The 14,499-nt window shown below is 27.2% G+C and overlaps 1 long non-coding RNA gene across 1 annotated transcript; it reads right to left on the bottom strand.

The window, feature by feature from the left end:
• Nucleotides 1–1,936: 1,936 nt before the first annotated feature.
• LOC101249630 (uncharacterized) lies at nt 1,937–7,250 on the bottom strand. Its single transcript, XR_741121.4, has 3 exons — nt 6,721–7,250; nt 2,544–2,790; nt 1,937–2,295 (listed from the first exon to the last, which is right to left on the bottom strand). It is a non-coding gene; the product is annotated as an uncharacterized lncRNA (long non-coding RNA).
• Between the last annotated feature and the right edge of the window lie 7,249 nt (nt 7,251–14,499).

Below are 14,499 nucleotides of genomic sequence, written 5' to 3'. Positions count from 1 at the left end.
AGAAAAACGTATGTCTCGAAACGTGGGGCGTAAATTTATGGATCTTAAAAAATTTATTTACATTAAAATATAATAACACAAAATTATAAGAATGCATCAATAGTTTGAAATAATTACAAACATGATTAAGAAAATTCATACAATATAAAACTTCTAACATGATTATACAAGTATAGATAATCTAATATCTTAAATTTTTTAATAATAAAAAAATCATTATTCCTAAAAAAAAATTATTATATAGAAAATAATCAATAATAGTATTATAATAAAAACATCACTCTATAATGGATAAAAATAAAATTACTTTCAAATATCTAAATAAAATATGATAGTTTTGAGACATATGACAAAATCATAAAGATCAATAATAAGTAAAAAAAAATTTGCTACGTAATTTTAAAAGAGATGTTACGTAAGTGTTACTAAATAGTAAAGATGCGATACTGCAACTAAATATTCGAGTACTCTCAATCTTCTAAATTCTATAGATTTAAAAATTATTAAGTATCATTCATTTATTCAAGTATTATAAGGATCAATAATGTTAACTAAAGATTTTAACACTTATTTGCGTAAGATCTATTAGGCGAGCTCTAAATGTCGGGCATTGGGCGTGCTCAGGACGTAAAATCGAGTGCTTAGGGCATAAGTCTTACAGAATTAAATCCCACACTTGAGTAACGATGCGTTTTGCTAGAGTGCCGACCTGTGCGAGCCATAGCAAAGTCTTTTAAACACTGCTCTAGATCGTCACTTGTGTTTAAAAAATTATCTAATAATATTACTTCTGTTTGTTTTAAATCTACAATATCAACCAACTTTATATATTTTCCTCAAATTACACTTCATAAAAAGTATCTTTCTCTCGTAATGAATGTTGTGTCCCCTTTTTACTAATAATTAAAAAAAGAACTTCTAAAACAACCCATAAGATATACCAGTAAAAACTAATTATTACATAACGCAACATAAACATTTTTAAACAACTCATATTTATTTTCTGTTATTATGGTTAACACTAAGTATTTATTCTTAAATCATTTTTCAAATAGTCATTTTTTAAATTCTTATAGAATGTCAAGGTGAAAATTAAAAAATAGTAAAAGTGAACGAAAAAAAGAATGACATTAGAGAACAATTTTCACGTACTCTTAACAAGAATATTGTATCAACTAACTCATTTTACACATTTTTTTTGGCAACTATTCCCTATGTCCATTTTTATCTAATCATTACCTTATAAATAATTATTTATTTGTTACTTGTTTACTTTAAAAATTCAACTGATAACTTATTACTTAATTTCTAATTCATACTTATTATTAATTATAATATAATGCCGCTGTAGCTTTTAAAATTTAATATTTATTATTTTCAATGATTGATATAGTAAAATTATCTTTATATGTCAAACTAATCTGGACAAGTAAAGATATAAAATTGAACAAAAGGAATAAAAACTATAGTTCCCAAATTAAAAACTTGAAAAAATATAGCACTTCCAATTAAAGGTGTCCACTTTTCCTATTTTCTAAGAAATTAAAGAACAATGATTTTAGAAAAATAATTGACGTTAAATGTAATAATAGAAAAAAATATCTATCTCTTAGTATGCTAAGTAAAAAAACCAAAAGTGATAAATAATTCAAAAATTTTATTTACTAAATGTAATATAAGAGTTATCTTAAAAGTTAATTTTTTAATAAAAAGTGAATAATGTGACATAGCATCCCAATAAAAGAGAATACTGTTTTTTTGTGTGGAAGTATGTTTTGAAGAAAATATGCGAAAGTTATATGCAGAGCAAAAATTTATTTGTAAAAGTTCATCATAGAAACATAAATATATATATATATATATATATATGAACCCATAACTTTGATAAAAGTAGATATTACAAGCTCATATAATGTCAATTAGCAAGGCATAGTGCTCAATAAAAAGCTGGTTATCTTCTATTCTATATATACATGGTAGATACGCAATTGTATAGTAGACAAATCAATGAAAGGTTAATCTTTGCTCACATGAAAGAGCTACTACATGCTAAGAACAATAATTGAGGGTTAGAATTAAATTGCACAAAACCACTAGATAATTTTTCCTGTCAGTCCTAACCTTGGTGAGTAGAGTTACACGTTTCTATGAAAAAATAAGAAGAGGGGAAGGGGGGAGGCTTCAAAAGTCATGTGACTTGCAATATACACTTATAAATACCTACCAGCATCTACTCTTTCAAAGACCTGAACCTTTGTGCATCTCAAGAACCTAAAACTAATATAGCATCTTCCCCTGCAAAACCACATATTACATTTTAACAACAAAGTAGGTACTAAAGTTGGAAAACAAGTAATATGAAACACTTGGAAAAGCATGTCATTTTTTCTTAGAGCGGTGGTGTCTGGGCAAGCATGCACACCTCGACTATTCTACGAACCACCACCGCAAATTCTTAATTTTTTTTTTATCTTTACTATGAAAAGATGAGGTGTTGTAGTGGGGTAGGGGGAGAGGGAGAGAACTTGTGAAGAAGAGCATACATTAGTCTTCTTTAGCATGTCTTCTGGTGTTACAATTGTCGCGATCGGAATCAAAGCCCAAGCACTTGAGAAATGCTTGTTTGGCTAGTCCAAAGTAATTGCAAGGGTGCTCTGTACGTACACAACACTTAAAAATGGCTGTGTCCTTTTCTGCAGATCCTTCTCTTTCTTGAGATTCATCTGCGCTGATTTCACGGCTAGTGCTAGCTTCATTTTCTCCTTTGGCATGTTGGTTTAGGTTCCGATGCTGAAAATACTAAATGTTCAGAAAAAAGAGCTCTTCGAATTTAACAAAAGGAAATAATCGCAATTGCATGTTACATCAAGTTAACAACTTTCACAGATTATATGTACTGTGAAACACTAAGTTGCAGATACATTTAAGTAACTAGAGTAAATACAATTAGTTAGTTACAACATTATTCCAGCTAAAAACTAAGTTTTTTCAGCCAAAATATCATCTACTTTGCCTCTCATTGTAAGCAACAGAACAACATACCAGTACAATCCCATAAGTGAGATTAGGAGAGGGCGATATGAACACAAACCTTATTCCTACTTTGTAAGAGTAGAGAGGTTGATTCCAAAAGACCCTCGAGTCAAGAAAAGAAAAAAAAAATTGGCATGAAAAGGATATACAATAGTGACAAAGCCGTGTTGACAATAATGGAGTAAAGAACACTAGCAACAACAAATAATACGATAACTGAAGCAAAGGAAACATGCAATAATAAAATTGAAGAATAAAATAGTAGGAGAGTAATAATAACATAATAATACTGATACGGAAAAAGTAATTAGCGCTCAACTACATACTAACATTTTACGCTAATCCTCAACCTCCAGATCCTCCTACCCACCCAAAGCCATATTGACTCTCATTGTAAGCAAAGCGTAGAAATATATAATCTTGGAAAAAACAGCAATAACTACCAAGAGATAATTGACCATGAATCTTTCTGTTTCTAGCTGAACAACAGTCAATCAGAGGACAATTTATTCACAGAAAACAAAACCATAATTTTGGTACTTAAATTGAAAGTATCTCAAATCACAAACAAATGAACACATTTATTAAGTAAATGAATTAACTAGCTCATAGAAAAAAAAATATGGGGTGAAACTTATTAAGTGAAGAAAAAGGGTGAATAGAATATAACTGCTTAATAAAATATACGTTTTTTTGTCTACTTCTTGTACCACTCTCTTTAATATGTCTAATACAGGATAAATCTTTGTAGGTCCTAACAACACCTATTGTAAAAAACAAGAAAGTGCCCTATCATACACAGTTATTTTTGGCCGTGTTACAGACAATATCTCAAAACAAAGAAGTCTTATGAAAGAAGAGGTCTCAAAACAAAAACAAAAAAAAAAAAAAAAACATAGTACAAGGGGTGCTAAGCAAATAAAATATTTCATTAAATATAAAAAAATAAAAATGGACATGCTAACAAGCACCTCATAGAATATCTCTGTGTACTTTTGGTAGCCAGCTAATGCAAGCAAAATCTAGGTGATAAGAACACATGTCTTAATAGTATATCTGTCTTGTTACTCTCCTTCTCAATCTCTCTCTCCGCTCTCATATTTTAAACAACCTCGGAAGCTGGCATGAACAAAGACCAGTCATTTAGCTGGATGGATACACCAAAATGAAGAATCACCGATGCAACATTTCAATTATAAGAATCACAACGAGGAGTATTCAATGATATAATGGGTCGATCTTAATTAAACCATAGACTTTCCATTATCATTCTTCTAAACTACATTAAGCACAAAAAATATTTGGCAAAATGGTAATTTCAAGACTTACGCTAGTTGCCTCTATTGCTGTTTAATTTGAAACTTCGAACACAAATTGTATCACAAAATCAAAATAGTGAGCAAAAGTAAGTTTATTATAGGTAAAAGTGGAAAACAACTGCCCAATCTATCCAGAGAAAGAATGAAGGTTCAAACTTAGAAAGTATTTTATGCCATACTCAAGGAAAATGAAATGACTTCCAACAAAACTACAACTATCTACTTCATTTTATATTTTTGATAGTGTTCCGGCCGCCCAGTTTCCATGCACATCGACTAATTCCATGAGATACATGGTACCTCCCTCCAACAAAAAGTACCAAGTAACTTTGTCCATCAATGTTAGGATAGCTGGAAAAAATCAATTAGGGGTCATTTGGTGGGAGGTATTAAGAGAAATAGTCACATGTATTATGTATTATGTATTATGTATGGTATTATTTAGTATTATGTTTGGTAGAATATTTGGGCCTAAGTATAGTATTATGTTTGGTAGAATGTTTGGGCCCAAGTATAACTAATCCATGGAATAGTTATAGACCCTACATGGTATTATCGGATGTATTACCAGTACCTTCCATTTGGTGGTATTAGTAATACATTGGATTAATACCATAGGATTATCTATGTAAAGACAAACATATCCCTCAAATCATTTTATTTATTTATTGTGATTTTATATTTTATATTTATATTAGTAAATTTTTTAAATAAATTAGCTAACACATTTTATTATTTAGAGAGAGTTGTTTGTTGATAAATAAATGCAATATTTAAAATGTGAATTGTTTAACATTTACTAATTGAAAAGACAAATATATCCCCACATGACGTTTGTGATCAGAATTGAATACATTATTTGTTGATTTCTAATTATTTGTATTTTGAAAAAATTCATAAATTTGCATACATATTAAAACTACAACTTGCAATTTTTATTGTAAATGTAGATGATTTATTCGATTTTACTATTGTTAACCGTATTTTCGGTTTTAAAAATAGATGGTCTATCTATTCTAGATTAAAAATTTAACATTTTTTAAGTAATTAATTTATTAAGATAACAATTGTTTAGCCTCAAATAATTCAAGTGAAAAATTAGCAAACATGACAATAAAATTGTTCTTCCCTAGCTAGTTAGAAGACCATAAAAAATATTGTCCAGCAATTATCTACCTTGAAAGATTACATAAAATAGAAAATCTCATAATAATGCAAGGGTATAATTGAAAAGAAATTAGTTGAAGAGTTTTAATCCAAACACAAGATGAGGTCAAAAGCAATGAACCGAACACTTGATAAAAAATATACCCTACATTACTAATCTCAGCACTACTAATCCCTGCGTGATTAATCCCTACACGACTAATTCCTACATTATTTATTTTTCTAACAAACGACCCCCCAATGTTTTTGTCTTTGGGATAGCTGAGACCTCATGTTTTCAACACACTATTCTATTTCATTTTGCTTTCACTTAAATTGCCTACATCTAGCGGTCCAGAACAAGAGTTCACCATTATCTACAACCTTTGCTTTTGGTAGAAAATATTAATACTACTATCAACCTTTGTGTGAAATTAGGCATTAGACCTAACTCACACCCCAAAAACTAACTCAAAGGGAGGAGGAGGGTTGATCAAGTCTTATAAGGAATCCACCCATCTCATTAAGCACCGATGTGGGACTTTTGTCATACTTTAACACTTTGCAAAGTGAAAAGTGAAAGTTGAGAATTCCATGCTTTGGCCGGTGGCATAAGCAATCTAATTCTCCTAACTTGACAAAGACTTGTGCTTTACTTTGACAACAACCAATCCCACCAGCCACCACTCAAAAAAAATGCATTTTTTTTTCTCAAAAACTAATGGAGGATGAATCATTTTTTTCCATTATCGAATAATTACAGAAAAAAGAATTTGAAGATGTACACACCGGAATTTACTCAAAAAAAAGCTTTTACATCTCACAAATATTCAAAAGTATTTGTTATTATACTATTATAAGAAATGTCATTATAAGAATGTATCATTTCTATTATTAATTATTATCTCATTTGACCTTTTCCCTTGTCAATTGGCCCACACTCAAAATAACAAGCATTTTCCAATGCACAATCAACGATAGTACTTTTGTTCATCTCTGCAATTGAAATTAAACATCAAAGAACAGTAAATTAAAAGGGTAAAACTACTATGTACTAATCATCTAGCAATTAAAACATATAATTTCAGACTTAATGTAACAAAAAGAAATCCACAATCAACTCAGAAACAAATCAAACAAAAGTTCTCATTTCCACTTTAATCACAAACAAAAAAAGAAACCACACAAATAAATAAGGGGAAAAGGAATTCTTTTCTCAAACCTGAAGGATTGTAATTGCATTAGAGGGCAAAGAAGAACCTTGCGAAGAAGTTCCAGAAGTAGAGTTATTTGAAAGATCCAAAACACTAAACCCAAAGAAAAGAAGCAACACAAGAAGAATCATCACCACTAACTGAATCCAAATCAACCATGGAATTTTAAAGCTATCAATTATCAATTCATCCCCAAAGTCATACATTTTTTCTTCAGAAAACAAAAAAAGAAAACTGTCAATTTTTGTTTTCTTCCAAATGGGTTTGTGGGGGTTTACAAGAAAAGTGGTGACTGTGAGAAGAATTTATTTTTTCAAGAATCTTCAAAGGATGTTACAACTCTAAGAAGACGCAACCATTTGGAACTATTTGGTTTGTTTTACACAAATTCAATAAAAGGGTATTTTGGTCATTAAAAGGTTCGCCTATCAAACAAGAAAAAGCGGATAAAGTGGGTGTTAGGCGGTAGGGTACCTTTATTTAGCCCAAAACATTGTATGTATCATAATTGCGATCGTGATTTTATGGATATACAGATATTTAGACTCCAACATCACTTATTTTTAAATAAAGTTCTTTTTACTTGTTTAAATATTTTTAACCTATTAAGAAAATATGATAATTTTTTTCATATTTTAGTTTCAACATTAAATAATTATTTTTTAAAATATTAATATTTAATATGACATAATTTGATAAAATACGTGTATTATTATTTATTTTCTTAACAAATATATCTAATTATATTGAAACAAATAAAGTGAACGAATTAAATATTAATCACAAAGGTACTTTTAGATAAATTATTAATGATAGAAGTATATTTAGAACAATTATTAATTGATAATATTTTTATTTAATTTCACATAATTTAAAAATATATTATTTTCCTCAAATATATATAATCTACACAGATGGACAAGTTGATGAAGTACCAAGAATAGTAAGAGGATGAATTGACATATTCATCTCTCTTATCCAACTTTCAACTAGTTCTTCTTTGAAACAAGAAAGAAAGTTTATTTAAAATTATTTCACTCAATAAAATTAGCAAAAATATTTAATTATGACTATAATTCTTTTAAAGGATATTTATTACGAGTCTACAATCTATAAAATTGTTTGTTAGAAGTTATGTTAAGAAACTCAGTTCATATTAATATTAAGAGTCTATTTGACGTTGTTGTTAAAAACTGCTTATTTTTTAAAATGCATTTACAATATAACGTTTTAGAAAATATTTTTAAAAAAAAAACATTTATACTCGCAAATTATTAAAAAATGTTTTGATAAGCAATTTCTGTTTGGCTTATTTTATTTTTTTTTTAAAAAGTGTTTTTGATAATTAAATTACGAAAAAATACATGTATCAGTGTTATTAATTAAAATGTGCATGTTCAAATTTTAAATTAATATCATACATAAATAAATATTATTAAAAAATATTGAAAAGATGAATCTTTTGTTATTTGTTACTCAATATTTTTTTGAATTCAATTTTAGTAGTTGTTGAAAAATGTACAAGTACACCCTAAACTATGACCAAAATTTTAGAGACATGCTTTAACTAAACTAAGTTCTTATTACCTCTCTGAACTTATAGTTTTTTTTGTAATTTTGTACACCTTTTGTCTTACGTGGCACACTCCATGACTCCACGCAATTAAGGCACTTGAGAGATATTTGGATGTCACGTAATTAGCCGAAAAGGTGCAAAAATTACAAAAAAAAAAATTCAGGGAGGTAATAGAACCTTAATTTAGTTAAGGTGTGTCTTTGAAATTTCGGTCATAACCTAAGGGGTACTTGTGCATTTTTCCTTTTTGTTATAGTACTCGAAAGTTTTAAGAAATTTAATTTTTTTTTTTAAAAAAAATGTAAATTAAGAAAAGTAAATGTTGTTATTTGTTATTACATTTTTGGGAGAGTCTAAAACTTTAGTTATTACTATTTTCTAATCCTCCAAAAATATTGTTGTTACTTTTATTTCTTATTGTGTAAAGTAATATATACAATATAAAGTATAAATAATAATATAAAATAAAAAATTTATCATATAAAAATAAAAAATTGAATGACAATCAATCAAACTTATGAGATATATTAATTAATAAGGGATACATTGATAAATATATATACAAGTAAAAGAGATTTTAGTTTTAAAAAAATAATTTTCTGCTTCTACTACTTCTTCTTTTTTAAAACACATTTTTAAAATTTCTTTCCAACATCAGAAAAATTGGTACTACTTCTCTTTAAAAACAATTTTAAGAATTTGCCAACCAATTAGTTTTTCAAACAAAAAAAGTGTTATTTCTAAAAGAAAAACCACTTCTAGCCTCCCAATAATAATACCAAACAGACTCTTACGCTTTGTTTGGATCATTATTACTTATTGTTTTATAATTTATTATATTGTACTGTATTATACTTTACTATACTATATTGCATGGTAGACACATTGTTTGGCTATACTGTATTGTTTGTTGTTGTTTAATATTTTAATTGTGTGACTTGATTGTATCATGATGTATTATAATTATAAATTTATTAAAATATTTTTAATTATTCTAGGGTAGGAGGTTTGATTAAAATTAAATAATAAAGATAAAGAGTAAAAGAATATTTTGAAATATTATATAAAGATATAATTAGAAAAAAAAAATGGAAACACATCAAACCGATTGTTTTATAAAATAAAAATTTTCATTGTTCATTGTAAATATAATAAATATAATATAATGGATAATACTGATCGTGTAAATGTAAACTATAATATACGTCGTTTGGTTTCTACAAAACCAATGCTTATGCCTTTTGGGGGGCCAAATTTTTTTATCAAGAATACATTATGTATTAAATTCTTTATAGGAAAAATTGATTATTTATGGTAAAAAATATAAAAATAAGTTTCAAAAAATTTATATATCTGTTTTAACGCCTTTTGTACTTTGTCAAAAGTATGAATCAATAGTAAAAATAGGTTGAACAATGTAAATTCAAATGATTATTATTATTTCTTTTAAATTTTAATTTCAAGCATTACAACAAACATATTAAAGTGGGGTATATGAAGTCATCAACTTTTTGAATTGGATTTTATAATTCTAATTGTTATCTTTATTTAATATTTGTGAACTTATTACCTGTAGAATTATGTTAACAATTCATATGATAATTGCCTCATTATGAGAATGTTTCTCAATATTGAGTTGATAAATTTTACCTAAAACTAAATAACTAATAATTTTCATCTAAATAATGTAAGAAAAATAAATTTTGAATAAATACGCATAAAAAGTTTATTTATATTTAGGCCAAAAATTGAAGTTTTACTTTAGGTCCTCAACTATGTTGCTGCTTCATGTATTCAGTTTAATATATTTGATCAAATAAATGTTTTCCCTATAATGTGTATACACTAGTTATTTCCATATTTTTTTTGTATATCACTTGCATAATCTACATTTAGTATTAGGCGTCCATGCGTATATATAGTAATATTTACTATGTATACATTCAATTGAAAGAGGTATACATTAAATTGTTATAGAGTTTTACCTCAATGTATATACAAATTTCATGTTTAACATTTAAATAAGATTCAAACGTTTCTGAAGTAAGTTTACATGTGTTGAAATAGGTGAAATCATTTCAAATCAAAATTATTATTATTCATACTCATAATTGACGATTTTCAAACTCAACAATATCGTTATTCCGTTCATCATTTCCTCCAAAGATTTAATATTATCATTGTAATCTTCACCACTCTATACACATTTTCTCTTTTCAGAATGAATAATTATTCTTAACCCAGCTTTTGAAATACAATGCACCAGAAAGTATAAAATTTGTTTTAAAAAACTTGTATTCAATGACAAGATATTAGAAACATAAAACCTTCAAAAAATAAAAAATCACAAATAATCAATAAAAATTTATTTTGGGGGTGATTTGAGGAGTTACTTAATGCGAAAGAGTTATTATTGTAATTGATCTCTAATGAAAATATTTAAGTGAAGAAGATAAAAATATTAAAGTCGAAACAGGGAGGGAAAAAAGGGAAAAAGAGAAGAAATGGGGGTTTTGAAAAAAATCAGTTGAAAATTTCTCTTTTTAAGGAACAAAATGTGGTTATTAAAGTGACAAAATAAATACAAAAATATTAACCCAAAAAATTAAAATAAGAGGGTTATTTGTTGCCTATTTAGTCTATAGATTGTCATGTATCAATCTTCTTGTAACAATTTTTATGAAAATTTTACGCAAAGTTTATAGTGTTAAAAGCCCATTACATCATATTATTATTCTTCTTCAAATTACGAAAAATTATTTAAATTTAGTGGAATTTGGATATTTCCCAAAATATCTTGATATATCGTCTTTTGATTCTCGATATATCGTTGGATACATCGTATTTGATTATGAATACATCACTCAATATTCTGATATATTGTATAGATCTCAATACATATTGTAAAGTGATATATTTAGTCGATAAGTCACATAAAATGGTGTATCCAATCGATACATTGCATAAAGTGATGTATCAGATCGATATATCGCGTAAAATGATGTATCCAAAAATAGTTGAGAGTAATTTTTTAAAAATTCTTCAAATTATAAAAAAATTTAATATATTGTAAGTTATATATTTAAGTAATTTTTTCTATCCATATATTTTATCTTCATGAGAAGAATCTTATAAAATGATTTAATTTCAACAAAATGCTCTTGATTTTTGGTCCCATTTATTCATAGACGTTCAAAACATTTCAAATGGTTCAAGGATATCTGGGGCGGGGGTTAAGGTTACGTGGGGCAGTGCAAATGCGGGGTAAATTGAAGTGTTTTTTTTACAAAAAATTAATATGAGACGCGGTGGATTGAGGGTACATGTGATTTTATGTGAGTTCAAATTTTATTGTAACTTTTTACATGTTATAGAGTGATACAACATTATTTCTTAAGATAATTTTATTAAATCTATTAAAATATTCAAGATAATAAATAAAAATGGTTCAATAAAAAATAATACAATTTCTTGTATGTTTTTCAATTGACTCTAAAAAATAAAAATTTAAGTCACTATCCTATTAAATTAATATAACTTAATGAAAGAATGAATTTATTTTTATGAATTTTATTTTCAGTATCAAACATAATTAAAAAAAATAAAATATTTAAAAAATTATTAGGGCGGGTTCAGCGGAGCGGGGTGGGAAAAATATTTAAAAAATTATTGGGGCGGGTTCAGCGGAGCGGGGTGGGACGGATTGAAAATAAAAAGTGCGACTATGCAAAATAGGACGAATTAAAAATTTTGTGAGTTAAAGCTCAACTCACACCGGCTCTGCGCCCTACACCGACCTATTGCCATCCCTAGTTATTACCCATCGGGCATAAGTTAGTTTTTGTTAAGCCCCTTAGCTATGTTTTGCCTCTAAGGCTATATAGTGTAAGTTGTGGACCGATAAGATATAAATTTGTTATTTTAATCTCGGAAATTTGTTTTCAAGTTATAGTCATTTTTAAAAAATATATAATAATTTTGATGAAACTATTAATTTTATATAATTAATAAGAAGATGAAAAAAGTTATATTTAATTATTTCTAAATAATAAAAAAATGAGATTTGAATGAGGGGATTCATATGGATCAAATTGAGGATTTCGTAATTAATTCTGGGAAAATAATTATGTTTGTACATTGAAAAAATGAAACAAACTCAAGACAATGATACTTGAAGTTTAAAATCCATCGTACCAAAATAAGGCTTAAAAAAAACTTCTTTAGACAAGAGATTCACCCACAATGGTTACAACAATAAAATAAGGAGAGAAAAAAAATCATAGACAAGACTAGCTAGAATGAAACTTTTTAATCTTCTTTTTTTCAGTTGTGATTTTATTATTTTCTTGATTTATGTGGATGATATATATTTATCGTTTGCATAAATCTAGCATTATAGTCTCTAGAAATTGAGGTCAACAAAGAAAATTTTGGGCATGAAAATTCACCAACATAAATTAAAGTATAGAAGTTCTTCTTTTTATCCCAAGGCATTGTATTAAGAAGGTACTCAAGAGGATCACATGAGAAAGGCAAGCTAGTTAGTAATCCTCTTGCTAAGCACTTCAAGTAATTATTAGATTCCAAAAAGGAGAAGGATACTTAATCCACTCTCCGTCAGGTACTTTGATTCGATATAAAATTTAAGAAAGGAAGAAAATTTTTTAAAACTTGTGACCTAAAATAAATGATAAAAATTTAAGAAAGGAAGAAAGATTTTTAAAACTTGTGATCTAAAATAAATGATAAAAATTTGTGTGACTATAAATCATTTCAATAAGAATAAAAATAGATATTTTAAAGTTTAGTTGTTATTTAATATAGAGTTGTGTCATTTTTTGAATTGACTAAAAAAAAAATTATACAAATTGATAAATTTGTACATGTCATTGGCAGTCTTAGTAGATTTATTTATAATCCTTTAAAGGAACATGGGGTTGCAGTACATTCGTGGTTAATTAAGATATTTGAAAGGTACTCTAGCAAAAAAAAAAAACCTAAAGTAGTACTACTAATTATAGAAGTGATTTGTCTTAATTTTATGATAATCAGAGTGTTACATATTTATCTAAAGTCACTCATATATATGTTTGTTTTCGATATTTTATGATTTATGTGCTTTTATTTAAGGTGATTAAATGTATCAACTTTATATGTGTACCTTTCATTATTGGAAAATATGATCAGTTGCGATCAGCCAAAATAATTGAGCTTTTCCTATTCATGTGAGCCCATCATCATCTTCTTCTATTTTAGCCTTTTTGGTTCACTATGCATTTGTTTGGTTTTCTTTTCAAAGTGTAAACGCTACAAATCTTATAAGTTTACCATTATTATTTTCCTTCGCGTTAGTTTTTAATATTATATTTTCTATTAAAAAAATAGGTGTGTTGGATATATACGTATTTATCGCATTCAGATACATATATTTGATATACATTTATTTTAAGCAGAATACAAACTAAAACATTTGTTTAATTAAGGGCGGTAATTAAAATGCTCAACTTAAGGAGTAAATCAATCTTTTAACAACTTTTGAGTATATTTTAATTTAACAACTTCTAAAAAATACGAAAAAGTTCCATTTATTTTCAAGCACAACAAAGTGAACAACTTTTTTCCATAAATTTGAATTAATTTTTTAAAATTTCAAGACTTCTCTTTTCAATTTTTCATGTTTAGAACACTGTGTTTCACATACTCTAGTTTGTTGAATATTCTGTGCATGTTTCACATACTCTAGTTTGTTGAATATTCTGTGCTCTTTTACTAATGTATCCAAATCAAGTATTTGATTCATGCACCTAATTTCATTAGATGTATTTTTTTGTGTTTTAAACTTATGAACAATCAAATATTTTACATATACTTGTATTCTAACACATACTTCATGACTTAGATGGATTACTAGATACATGTACGGAAACTTCTTATATTCAATATTTATTCTTTTCAATAAAATTTCAATTGATAAATGTGTGCTTTATCTTTGCGTTTCTTTGTTATAATTGCTAACTATATTTGGTAAATTTGTGATTGTCGTAAATTTACAAAGTGTAAACTATAATGATCTCGTTAAAATATGACCAGATATACGACAGAATCATCTCAGATACACTAAAGGGAACACGCTAGAGCATGACAGAAAGAACTCAAATATTCATTGAATAACATGCTTAGATGCATGACAGAAAGAACTCAAATATTCATT

This window comes from Solanum lycopersicum, chromosome 4 (assembly GCF_036512215.1).
Source record: "Solanum lycopersicum chromosome 4, SLM_r2.1".
In the NCBI taxonomy this organism is placed as follows: Eukaryota; Viridiplantae; Streptophyta; class Magnoliopsida; order Solanales; family Solanaceae; genus Solanum; species Solanum lycopersicum.
Note: the sequence above shows the minus strand (reverse complement) of the source record. Positions and strands in the feature narration are given on the sequence as shown.